This window comes from Pinus tabuliformis, chromosome 6 (assembly GCF_031772625.1).
Source record: "Pinus tabuliformis cultivar Carrire ecotype Pingquan chromosome 6, CPIR1, whole genome shotgun sequence".
Lineage (NCBI taxonomy): Eukaryota > Viridiplantae > Streptophyta > Pinopsida > Pinales > Pinaceae > Pinus > Pinus tabuliformis.
In genome coordinates this window covers 2,019,769,406-2,019,781,632 of record NC_142292.1, presented here as the reverse complement: position 1 = coordinate 2,019,781,632, position 12,227 = coordinate 2,019,769,406, and positions in this window count along the sequence as shown.

Below are 12,227 nucleotides of genomic sequence, written 5' to 3'. Positions count from 1 at the left end.
ATCAGATAATCAAAGAAGCCCTTGAAATACAAAAACATGCAAGCAATTTCAACTAAGAAGATAGCTAATAAGCTCAGTTAATCCTAGAAACCCATTATCCATTTTCTCTCTAGTAATCTCAGTGCCCCCACCACTTCTATGTTAGAAATGACTTTGCAAAACATTACATCAAGCCTCTTGGGTAATCACCAATTAATATGGACTATTTCATTACATAACTTCCTATAGTAACAAAATTGATTGAATGGTAACTTAGTTTTACTAATTACATCAATACATTTAATGATAATTTATTGTCATTTCTAACAATCTCCACCTTGACAACAATTTTCCTAATCCCTTTCCCATGACCAATCATCATCTCTTTTGTAAGCCGAGAGAAGCAAAACACCATCGCAACTTCTCTATTAAAACTAGCTTCGTGAACATGTTTGTATGATTCTCTTGTGTGTGGACCTTCTTGAGAGCTATTTTGCCACCATCAATCACATTGTCTTACAAAATGTTACCTTAAATCAATGTGCTTAGTCTTGTTGTGATGAGCTAGATTTATAGCGAAATGAATAACACTATGACTATCACAAAATACATTCACTTTCTCCTACGTCCTTCCAATCTCATCAAGTAGACCTTTCAACCACATTGCCTCTTTACAAGTATCTGAAGCAGCTATATACTTTGCCTCAGTAGTGGAAAATGCATCTGTTTCTTGAACCTTTGACGTCCAACTTATTTCTCCACCTACAAGAGTAAAGACATATCTTATAGTAGATCTCCTCTTGTCCAAATCACCTGCATAATCAACATCCACATATCTGCAGACGAAACCTTCACCACCATTAAAAATGATATAATGGTCACTTCTACCTCTCAAATACTAAAGCACTCATTTCACTGCTCATCAATGTTCTTCTCCTTGATTTTCCATGACCCTGTTGACAACTCCAACTGCATGTGAAATATCAGGTCTTGATTTTCCATTCCTCTTTGCTGAGTTTTAATCCCATTACCGTGGGAGTGATTGTTGCCTTGTTGTCCTGCATATTAAATCTGCCCAACACTTCATTTACATATTTTGCCTGCGAAATAAAAATTCCATTTTCATTTTGATCTACTTCTATTCCTAAGAAGTATCTCAGCAAACCCATGTCAGTCATCTCAAATTCTTCTTTCATGACTGATTTGAAATTTTTAATGAGGTAGTCATCATTACCTGTAAAAATCACATCATCAACATACAACACTACAATTAAAATTTTACCATCCTTTTCTTTGATGTAGACGGTGGGTTCTCCCTCACACTTTGCAAATTCATTTTCCAGTAGATAGGAATCTATCCTACTGTACCATGCTCTTGGTGCTTGCTTCAGCCCATAAAGAGCTTTCTTCAATCTGCATACTTTGTGCTCTTGGCCTTTCTTTTCATAGCCTAGAGGTTGTTCAATGTAAACCTCTTCCATTAACACTCCATTTAGGAATGCTGACTTCACGTCCATTAGGTAAAATTTCTACTTGTTTTGTGCTGCTATGGACAACACTTCTCTCACTGTCTCCATCCTTGCAACCGGTGCGAAAGTTTCTTCATAGTCTCTCCCATACTTCTACTTGTATCCCTTGAGAACACGTCTTGCCTTGTGTCTTTCTATTTTTCCTTCAGCATTACTCTTGGTCTTGTAGACCCATTTAACTCCAATGACTTCTTTTCCTTTTGGTAGTTCAACCAAATCCCATGTCTTGTTTCTTTCTATGGCATTTATCTCCTCATCCATAGCTTCTATCCATTTATTCTCTTTAATTGCATCTTCGAAATGAATAGGGTCATCAACATGACAATACAAAGCAAACAAGGAATTCATTCCTTCATCATAAATATCACTTAAATTTTTGAATTTCTTAACTCTTTCATTCGGTGTGCAAGTGCTTGAAGACGCACTTGAATTTCCTCCTTGTGGTTTGCTTGGAGAAGCACTCTCATTTCTCCTCAAGGGTGTCTCTTGCTTCCCTTGTGTTGGCACTGTTGTTTGGGGATGTATTTTAGCCATCTCCTCATCATCTTCATCATGAGACAAATAGTTTTTAACATTCATTGTTTTCTCTATACTTCCATCCCAAGCTTCCTCCTCAATGAATTGAACATCTCTGCTCACAAAAAACTTCTTGGTAGATGGGATATACAACCTGTAAGCTTTGGATTCCTCACTGTATCCAAAGAAAATACATTTCTCCCCTTTGCTGTCCAACTTCTTTCTTAGCTAATCTAGAATGTGTGCATAAGCTACACATCCAAAAACTTTCATGTGGGTGACTCCTTGCTTTCTCCCACTCCATGCTTCTTCTGACACTTTTTTCATCACTGCTTTTGTAGGGCATCTATTCAAAATGTACGCTGCACAATGTACAGCTTCAGCCCAATAATCATTTGGCAAATGCTTTGCCTTTAGCATGCTCCTCGCCATATCCATGATGGTCCTATTCTTCCTCTCGGCAACTCCATTTTGCTGCGGAGTGTACCTTGCTGTAAATTGCTTATGTATTCCATTTTCTCTACAAAACCGTAGGAATTATTTGGAGATATACTCACCTCCTCTATCAGTTCTCAAAACTTTGATGCGCAACCCACTTTGATTTCCACAAGTGCTTTGAAATTTCGAAATTTTTCAAACACTTCACTTTTGTTCTTCAAGAAATAAGCCCAAGTCTTTCTAGTAAAATCATCAATAAAAGTTAGTACATAAAGGCTGCCTGCAAGTGATGGAGTTTGCATTGGTCCACATAAATCTGAGTGGACAATTTCTAAGGGTGCTTTTGCCCTTATGCTTTTCCCTGATAGAAAACTTTCTCTGTGTTGTTTCCCCAAGATACAACCTTCACAAAGGCTGTCCAGTTTCTCTATCAATTGTAATCCTCTTGCCATTCCTTTTCTACTCAACAAATTAAGACCTCCAAAGTTGAGATGTCCAAATCTCAAGTGCCACAACCAATTTTCATCCTTTGGTACACTTTGGAAAGCCTCTTGGTGTAACTGTTGCAATTACTTCTTTATTTTTCAAATCTGCCCTTATTCTGAGAGGGAACATCCTGTTCCTCGTCATCTTCACTTCAACAATACATCATTTGCTGGGTGCTCTATCCATGATGGTGCATACATCATTTTCAAAGAAAACATTGTGACCCTTTTAAACAAGCTGTCCAATACTTAAGAGGTTACACTTCATTCCAGGAACATAATAGACATCTGTTATGGTTTTCTTTTCTCCTTTCTTTGTAAATATTTTAACTTCTCCTTTAGCCATAACAGAAACTTTACTATCAGTCCCAAGTGTGACTTGTGACTTCACACTCTGATCTAAAGTAGAAAACAGGGCTATGTTTCCTGTCATATGGTTGCTGCAACCGGAGTCTAGAAACCATATATCTTCACTGTTTGTTTCAGCCATATTACAAGATAACAACACATTATCTTGGCCGATATTTTCTCTAGTGATATTTGCACTAGATCTATTGTTCATATCATGCTGTTTTTTCTTACATTCATTTGCATAGTGCCCATATTTTTTACAATAATAACATTGGACATTGGATTTTTCATACCTTTGTCCTTCAGCATGATGTTGTCCACTTTATTGGCTGCTGCCTTGGCCTTGGTTCTAATTTGGATTGCTGCCTCTTCCTTGAGCATTTGCTCGACTGTTCCTTCCACATCTGTTTTGGCTTCTGCCTCTTCCTCTCTTGTTTCCTCTGCCTTGACCTCTTCCTCTTCCAAAGGACATCTGGGTCTTTAAGGCATGCTCCCGAGATGAGTTTTCATTTCTACTCAACCTCTGCTCATGTGTTATCAGTGATGCATGTAGTTCATCAACTGAAAAATTTGAGAGATCCTTTGTCTCTTCTATGGTGGTGACAATCACATCGAACTTTGAGGGTAGGATCCTCAACAATTTCTCCACAATCATCCTTTCTTCAAGAATCTCTCCATGAAACCTTATCTGTGTGACCAGACCAATCACATGTGTGAAGAATGAGTCAATATTATCAAACTCCTTCATGTGTAGATTCTCAAAATCTCTTCTTAGCAACTGTAGTTTTGCTGTCTTCACTTTCTCCATGCCTTGATAGGCTGTCTTGAGAGTTTTCCATGCTTCTTTGGATGTCTTAGCTGCTGCTAACCTCGGAAACACGCTTCCATGCACTGCTTGATACAAGAAGAAGAGGGATTTTGAATCCTTCTTCTTGTAGCTCTTCAACAGATCCTTCTCTGCCTGAGTTAGATTATTAAACTCATTTTCATCTGCTGGTTCTTTAAAACCATCTTCAACTATTTCCCATAAGTCTTGGGAAGCAAACAAGGCTTTCATTGTTATTGCCCAATAGTCATAATTTTTGCCATCAAATTGTGGGAGCTGAGTATTAAAGATACCCATGCTAGTGCTGGTGCTGGCCATTCTTGCACTCTAAACTAGGCTTCAAATACAGTCAAGTATTTAAATAACTGGCTTGAGGAATACCTTGGATTTTTGACTGAGTCTTCACTCTGCTGGAGAAGCTGCTGCAGCAAGAATCCTTCCTTCAGCTTCTTTGACACCTTCAAAGAGCCTGGACAAGCTCTGATACCACTGTTGGGAATTTTCTGGTAAATTCCAAAACAAAATGACTGAACAGAGAACAAAACAAAAAGCTCTGTTTTAAACACAGGATCTTAACACAGCGGAACAAAAAAAATTGTTTTGCTGGAGAACAAAGTTTTCAACAACACACATAAAAACTTGTATTCATTAAAAGACTGCTGTTACAGAAGATTTGTCTTCCTCTATCAGAGGAATTACAACAACACTACAGTGTAACACTTTTCTTTACGCTGCTGCGTTCTGCACTGCTGTGCTCTAACTCTCATCAACTCACCACTAACACACTAACTTTTTTTTTTTTTACATTGTTGTTCTGGGTATATATGTAGTCTGTATAACAAAAAATATCTCTTCTAGGTTATGCGTGGAGGTGTCATAATGGACCACCAACCACATTTACAATCAAACATGGGCCTCTGATACAAATCGGCACTTTCTGGTGCACTGTTGTCCTTCTAGGGTAGACGAAGTAAAAAGTAACTGAAACCCATAACCTTTCAATGCATTTGGCTACTCGAGGCTCGTCCCTCTTGTTCTCAGCCATTCTCTTATTTAATGCTGTTGGTGAGCAGTTATGGTGCAAAGCCGCCTTTCTTCTTCGGGAACACAAAAAATAGGTTAAAACATAAATAAGGCATGGCGGTGGCGAACACAAGCCAGAACACATCTCAGTCGTCAGATCTACAGATGAACAGCGGGATCTCATCGCAAAAGAAAATGTTATCGGGGGATGAGGTGAGGTGAGAAGCGGCGATATGCGATGTGCGATGATATCGCATCGCAGTATCGCAATCAGCGGATACAAAAGCGGAGGGCTTAACGCTCAATGGGCGAAAGTTGCGATATGTGATCGCATCGCAAGATCGCAATCGCAGAAAACACAGGTCGTAACAAAAAACAATAGGGCATGCAGCGATTTGCGATATGCGATAAGATCACATCGCAAAGGAAAAGAAAAACAGTTTGCTGTCGCTGTTTAATTTTTGCTGCAGTTGAAATTATCATTTCAACAAAGAATTCTATAATAGGAACAGATCCCATTATAGTAAATCATGATTTTTATATGATGTTAGATATAATGCAGATAAGGGCTCTTTAAATTTGCTGCAGACAGAACTTCTTAAGAGCTTGTGCAGATGGGATAAGCCAATAGCCAACGTCCATGAAGGAATAGGGATTTTGAAGGAGCATATTTCATCTCCTAACCTTTTATTAATCTTAGATGATGTAGATAAGGCAGACCAAATTTATGAACTTTTGCCGGATCAAACTGTACTTCACCCTGATAGCTTAGTACTCATTACATCCCAGAACAGAGATGTTCTCATAGGCTCAGGAGTTGAAGAGTCCTCAATATATATCCTAACTGTCCTCCCTACACAACATTCTCTTGAGCTCTTCTGTCTGCATTCCTTCAATCGGCCACATCCATCCTCAGCGCTTGAATCATTGGTACAAAAGTTCGTAGAAGCCTGTGGTGGGTTATCATTATCTTTAAAAGTGTTTGGGGCACTGCTGAAGGGAAAAAGCACATCTTACTGGGAAGCCCAATTGAATAAACTTCGGAGAACACTTCCCAGTGAGATAAAACAAAGACTTCAAATTAGCTACGATGCACTGGATGTGACCGAACAAACACTCTTCTTACATATTGCCTGTTTTTTCACTAGATCAGAGAGGGATATGGGATAATGATTTGTGTGGGCTTCAAAATATAGAGAACAAATGTCTTATAGAGGTAAATGATGAGAATAAAATAAAAATGCATGATCAGCTTAGGGACTTGGGAAGAGAGCTTGCCAAAGATTCAAAATTGCCGCATCGTCTTTGGCATTGGCAAGAGAACGACATTGATGATTTATTGCAGGAATCGTCGGTTAGTGCTAAAACATTCATTAACATAGATTCTTCCATCATTTTCTTTTATATTTTAATTTTTCTATAATTTTAGAAAAGGGAATGGGTAACCGTTTTCATGTTTTAGGAACGGGTAATCATTATCATGTTTTAACAAAATGTAGATTCTTCCATCATTTTCTTTTTAGTTTAGTGAATGGTTAATCATGTTTTAACGATGAACAGGTAATATCCGTGCGAGGAATTAGAATAAATGAGAGTGAATAAATCAAAATATGAAGATTTTTATAATTGAAGTTTATTTGGTTGAGTAATCTTAATCTCTAAATAATTGTGTTGATTATATGAAATATTTGATGTTTTGAGTGGATGCTTTATTCATCATTATAGACACTTAAAATTTTTCATGAAAGTAATGCGTGTAAGATTTGAATAAATAGATTGTGAGGTAAAGATAAATTCAATAAATTCATTAAAATTAGGAATAAAGTCCAAATGTTGCTTTTTGTTTGTTGATGACACCTTTGTAATATTGCCCCATGGACTTCTTGCCCTAGAGTCCTTTCTAGTATGTCTCAACAACATCCTTCCCCAAATCCAGTTAATTATAGAAATCTAGCAATCCAATTCACTCCCTTTTCTTGATGTTCTTCTCATATCCAGGTTGGTAACGCCACCTCCCACCAGATCTATAGAAAGATAACTCACACCGATATACTATACCTTCATGCCAATTGTCATGACCAACTTGCCCAAAAGTTGGCAATTCTCAATACTTTAGCCATTCACGCCTTTCGAAACTCAACCTCTCAATTCCTTAAAAATGAGAAAATCCGCCTTACAAAAGCTCTCCTTTCCAATGGTTACTCCCTCCCTCATATCAAAAGATCTTTTTGTTATGAAATCCAACCCAAATTCAAAAATACCCTACATCTAACCCCATCACTAGGGTCTCCTTCCCATACATACAAGGAATCACTGATCACATCCTCAAGATTTTAGCAAAAATGAATATTGTAACTTTATTTAAACCCCACACCACTCTTAAATAATTGTTTAGATCCACTAAAGACAAGTTAGATCCCACACTCAACCCAAGGGTTTATCAAATTTCCTGCACCTATGGAAAAACATACATTGGCCAAAGAAGAAGTGTCTTTAATTCCGAACTAAAAGATTATATAGTTGACAACCAACATAATCGAAACTCAAAATCAACTATATATGAGCATTCCCACAACACTAAACACCTCATCAATTTTGATAAGTTCCAAATTTTGGCTTCATCTCCCTTCTACCCTCATCGGATCATTAAAGAAGCCCTTGAAATAGAAAAACAACCAAGCATTTTCAAATAAGAAGATAACTAATAAGCTTAATCAATCCTAGAAATCGATTATCCATTTTCTCTCTAGTAATCTTAGTGTCCCCACAACTTCTAACCCTTGTTATCTTATCCTTGTTTAATTTCCTTTACCTCCTTTGACCCTACCTTCACTCCATTGATTGCTTTTAAACCTCATTCCCCTTCTCGCCCTCTTATTTTCTACCCTATTTTCTTTCTTAATCTAACATTTTAATGCTTTCCTTCTAATTTTCATCCCTTTAATACATTAAATGATTTTAAATTCTCTCCTCCCTCCACCCCAAAGCTCCACAAATAATCACTTAATAATCCTTAACATTACATAATTCATTATATCAAATTATCCATAATAATGTTTTTAATTAGGGGTGCATGTGCTTTATGACCTTGAGAAATTTAACGTTGTGGAGTATTTATGGGGTTCATGATGCATGACAAACAACCAAGCTCTAGTTCATGCCCTTTACCAAGGAATTCAATTAGCCAAAGAAAAATAGGTAACTTCTATCATTGTTTTGCGAGACTTACTCCTTTTCATTCATTGTTTCGAGAAAGGCTCCTCTTTGAGGGACAAAGCATTAAAAAGTCTTATGAAGGGAATTAGGAAAATAATGAATTTTTTTCTTCATTAGCATATTTACATGTTCTCTGTGATCTTAATAAAGGTATAGATTTATGTTCTAATGAAGAGTGTAAATTATGATGGAGAGATTTAAAAATCAATGGTGGAATCAAGTCCTTTACTATTCCTTGCTAAATGGATTAGAATTACATAATTATGAAGAACTGCATTATTAATGAGTTATAGTATGACATGCAAATTTTTTTCTTTGGTGTGTTTGTTTTGTGAGGAATATACCTACAAAATATCGTCTTTCGCTGTCTAGTGTGGACTCACTCTCAAAAAAATTGTAGATTTGTTGCATAAGATGTCTCTGTAATTTTTTTTGAAGATATATCAACGTACCACTAGATGCATTTTCTATAATCTAGGAGTAACTTGCATATAAATGCAAAATTAACATTTTAGTTAAAAAATAAAATAAAATTATATATATATATATATATATATATATATATATATATATATATATATATATATATATATATATATATATAAGGGTTTGCCAACATGCTTTTTTCCAATTGTCCTACTACCCTCAAACATAAAATGTTTTATAGTTAATTTCTTCACATCACATTTGTATTTTAACTTAATTAACTGGAAATTTTATTTTGCAAAATTTTACTCAAAATTCATATTTATAATTTTAAATAATCAAAGATTTTAACTAAATTTTATTAATTCCATCATATTAATCTCCTATATTTTAATAATTAATAATATTTTTTTTACATTATTCTCTTTTAATTTAATTATTAATAATAATTTTGTCTAATTTTTAATAGAATTCTTAATGTTTACATCATTATTAAATAATGACGTAGTCTAACTGATAGAGGAAATAGATTTTTTCACTATATTCTGGAGAAACAATTTCAATAAAGAATGTGATTTTTTGTTGTTTAAAATGCATTTTTGAATGCATAAATGGATTCAACACCATAAAAAAACCCCGGGACACTTGAATTCTACATACTAAACAACTTAAGTTCAATTATAGCATGTATGTTTCCACAGTCAGTAACATAATGTTGTTGAGAACTTCTGGAATCCTATGTGTATTGTTTGAAGATCCGAACGTTTCGGGTGAACACTTCACCCATATTATTTCTATTCTAAAGTCAAATTATTATTCTAAATAGAGCCCTAGTCATCTCCCACTGCCTTCCCTCCCATGCAACGAAAGAGCTTTGGCAAGAATGTGGTTGCATTCTTCGAAACTCCAAGCTCCCTAAACCTAACCTTACTAAGGAAGAGTTTTTAGCCCTTCGTCAACTCAACTCCAACCCCAACATTCTCATTCTTAAAGATGATAAAAGTAATGCATCAGTTGTCATGAATTCCTTGGACTAACATCCTAATATGCTTGATCTCATTTCCTACTCTTCTTACATACCTTTAACTAAGAACACCCTCCAATCTGTTACCAACAGGGTCACCAAAGCCATTAAAACCTCATCCCTTGACCCTGCCATCCAAAAAATTCTTATCCCCCTTAACTCCATTAACCCTAGAATTTATGGTCAACCTAAAATTCATAAGCAAGATATCCCCCTTAGACCTATTGTCAGCACTATAGGAGGTCCCACCCATGCCCATTCCAAATTCCTAGCTAAAAAGCTTCTTCCCTATTCTGGCCATTCTTCCTGCTTCATTAAAGACTCCTATTATTTCATCCTACAAATCCAAAACCTAAAGCTTTATGAGAATGACATCATGGTCAACTTTGATGTCACTTCCCTATTTAGCATAATTGCAGTCCCCGAAGCCATTAATATCATTTCCAAACTTGTTGATCCTCATATTACTCTCAACCTTATCAAAATTTGTCTTACCACAACCTTTTTCACCTTTGACTAGGTTTGTTATGAACAAATTGAGGGCATAGCCATGGGCTCATCCATTTCCCTTATTGTCACTAATATTTTTATGGAACACTTTGAATTCATGGCCCTTGACACCTTCCACCTTAAACCTAAATGTTGGAAGCATTTTTTTGATGAAACCTTTGTCATTTGGTCCCATGGTATACCTGCACTCCAAGATTTTCTTTCCCATCTCAATAACATCACCCCCCAAATCCAATTCACTATGGAGCTTGAAGAGAACCATTCCCTTCCCTTTCTAGATGTCCTTGTCTCACGCCTCTCAAATGGTTCCCTAACTCACCAAGTCTACTAAAAGAATACTCATACCGCTAGGTACCTTCATGCTAAATCCCACCACCATCCTACTAAAAAATATGTCTTTCTCAAGACCCTTATCAACCGAACCATTCAAATCTCCTCCTCCCAAGCCTTTCCCAAAGAAAAATCCCATCTCTCCAAAGCTTTTAAGTCTAATGGGTACTCCACTTCCCAGATTAACAAAGCCTTCATCTTTGGTTTCCATCCCCATCCTAAAAATCATCCCAAATCATTTAAGGGGTTACCAATCATTCATCCAAGATCCTCTCTTGAGGTGGTTTTACTTGTCGAACAACTGCTCTTCCTGGTTCACGCACCAACGCTTTGTCTTTAAGGTGCTACTCTGGATGGAGCTTCCAGCAAGTGGCTCTTTGATGGCCATTTCTGTCGCAATGACTGTAGTAGGCTTTCTTCCTCCATATCTGCCTAACCTATTTCTTTTCATGCTTTTGAGAGGGTCTTTCATGCCTCACGAGTGTTGCGATTCTTTTCCAACACTTAGAAAAGATATGGTTAGGTAAACCACAAAAGGTACATGTTTTCGATGCCTTGACCTTCTTCATTATTAACAACATGATCATAATCAAAAGGAACATTCAAAGATCGAAAATGGTTATACCTTCCTTTGTTGTTTCTGATGTCAGTATGGTGATAAGAGCTTGCCTCCTCTCTCTCCCTGCAATGGAAACTGCCATGGGATGATGGGAATGTTTTCCCATCATTCTCTTTCCTTGAAGATGTCTCGGACGAATCTAACACCTTTGAGCACTCTCCTTTAGTGTATCTTGAGCCTGCAAATGGATGTTCATGCACAACCTCCAAAGTTTGAGTGATGCTTTGGTTATTAACACCAAGTTCTTTCTCCTCATGCCTTGTCTTTGTAAGGAGCCTCATGTTTGTCCCTGTAATTGGGATCTCCAAATCTCCAACAGACATTATACTATGAGAAGATGAAATTGAAAGGAAATCAACATGTTTTACCTTCTCTTTAAATTTGGAAAGACCCGAAGAGGGTTGATCACTGTCCGTCGTTGGTGGTTCGCTTGCTGTCTTAGTGCATTCCCCAACTTCTTTCCTGACATACCCAAGTCCTACCTGACAGGGTAATTCCTCTACTTTGATGGGGTTGAAAATGCCTTGGCCATTAACGCCCAAGTCGTTCCCTTCATATCCCATCCTTTTCAATAGTTTGGAGCCAATTCCTGTGGTGTGATTTTCAAACATGGCGAAATCATCATCAGGAAGCATACATGAAGATGGAGAACTAATTTTTACCTCACATGGGTCTCGCTACAGCTTTTCCAAGGCCTCGTCCTTTGCTTGCAGTTTTAGTAGAAAACTCTGCTTCTCCTCTTTCTCTTCATGTGAGCGCATCTTCAATTCATCATTCTCTGTTTGAAGATTATGTTTGTTTTGCTTCAGTTCCTCCATGGCCTCTTCTGTGGCTTTCAACTGAAGCCGTAACCGCTCCTTTTCCTATGTTTCTTTCTGTAGAGTTTCATACACAATTTCCATTTTTTTGGAAATGTTGAGCATGGTCTCGTACATTTCTCTTTCATCCTCTGTCA